This window comes from Seriola lalandi, unplaced genomic scaffold (assembly GCF_002814215.2).
Source record: "Seriola lalandi dorsalis isolate HSWRI2012SDOR001 ecotype SW California unplaced genomic scaffold, Sedor1 jcf7180001973924, whole genome shotgun sequence".
NCBI classification, from domain to species: Eukaryota; Metazoa; Chordata; class Actinopteri; order Carangiformes; family Carangidae; genus Seriola; species Seriola lalandi.
The window spans coordinates 1-1,862 of record NW_019444590.1 but is presented as its reverse complement, the minus strand read 5'-3'; the positions used below and the strand labels follow the sequence as shown (position 1 = coordinate 1,862).

General features: G+C 38.0%; 1 long non-coding RNA gene across 1 annotated transcript; it reads right to left on the bottom strand.

The window, feature by feature from the left end:
- Positions 1-843, bottom strand: LOC111653148 (uncharacterized). The gene is made up of 3 exons (XR_002760643.2): positions 714-843; positions 216-367; positions 1-35 (listed from the first exon to the last, which is right to left on the bottom strand). It is a non-coding gene; the product is annotated as an uncharacterized LOC111653148 (long non-coding RNA).
- Positions 844-1,862: the final 1,019 nt, after the last annotated feature.

The following is a 1,862-nucleotide window of genomic DNA, read 5'->3' as shown; positions in this document are numbered from 1 at the left end:
GGAGCCAAGACAGTGGTCTGCTTCATCCGCTGGGTCTACAAACACAAATTTATTGAATATGTGCATATTTATGTTTGTGTTCTTGTTGTGTGGCATTCTGAACACATTTAAACGTCAGAGTAGAGTACAAATGCAAATCCTGTGCATCCACTGCTATCCATGCAGTCTCCTATCATCACCAGTATCAATACTGTAATACCGTAGCGTGTGCTCACCTTAGCCTGGGTCAGAGCCGCCTTCTTCACCTTCAGCTGGGACTGCAGCAGCTTGAAGTTCTTGGACCATCCTTCGGTCTTGGTGTCACTAGCAGCCACACCGAGGTCATCATACAGCGACATTGCTGCCCGTCCGTGCCCCTGATACCTACCTACCTCAAAACACACATATATATACACACACACACAGGTTTCATTTCATTTAATGTATACCTGCTTCAGAAGCACAATTTTGTTCTGCAATACGTGGATGGAAATTGAGCAGCAGCCCAGGTTCACAGGTTCGCATTTTGTAACACAGCTGTTTACTAATTAAAGGCAACGACATGTTTACACCTTAAGCTTACTAAAAACCAAGCAGGCCGGGTAATGTCTATTGACTGTCCAAGCATTTGCTAACGTTGGCTAATGCTAGCATAGCTACTTAGCACTAACTATCTGCTCCTAAACGAATTATCTACAACACCGAGGTTAGAGTTTTGCTTGTTTTCAACCTACCAGTGTTAGAAATGTCCGGACATTAATATATATGTGTAATATTAAAAGGTTTAACTGCGCATTTGGTTTCGCTCCTCGCTGAACGTGACAGAGGCAGCGGCACAACAACAAAAAACTAAGCGCGACAGTCAACGACATTAGCCGGCGTGTTCCTCTCTCCCGCCACCTAGCGGTCGGATGAATCCATCGTCACCACTCTACCTCACTCTACGACACCTAGATGTATTTTGAATAAAGAACTGCTTCTTAATGACAGTTTGTGCTGCCATATAACATGACATGTATAGAAAATTAATGTATACGCTCGACTAAAATGGGAAAATATAGAAATGTAGTCCAGTGTGAGTGTAGTTTTGTTGCACAAATACAAACATAGCGCCTGGAGACGGCATATACCATAATCCACCCATTACACTGAAAAATACCATAGACTGTATATAAAAATACTCAGAGCCATGTATTGGAGCCTTCTGCCTGGTTCATACATCCATGACTTGGCTCTGAAAGTTCACCCTGAACTGCAATCTAATCCCAACTATGAGAGGCAGCAGTGAGCCGCAATTCCAGTCCAGGGTTTGGGCAAGAGTTGAATTATGGATACCTAATACATCCATGGGATACCTCCAAAGAATAACACATGGCTGAAACCAACTCTGAATGTTGTATTAACAGGGTTGGTTGGTAATGGAAAGATACTTGTAGGGAGGCTCATACACAAATCTAATATATGTGCATATATTGAATTTCCATATTTGAAATATATACAGTATATAAAATAAAAACATATGTAAAAATGATATTATATTAAACTATATTAAAATTGTAACAATTTCATGTATTGACATATATGTCTATCCCATACAATTATGTATGTTTATGTATGTATGCTTATATTTATGTAAATATACATCCATTCCAGAGTCTGAGGCGACTTTTCCAGAATTGGAAAACAGACAATATACAATATATAGAATATACATTTTTTAATATAAACTTGCATATATAAACTGAATATAACATACCATACAGCATAAACAGTAGATATTTTGAATATTTTAAAAATAAAAATAAAAATTTAATAAATTTTGCAATATGGGTATTTCATATATGTTATAAACTAATATCTTCTTATATCCAGAGGGTGTATAT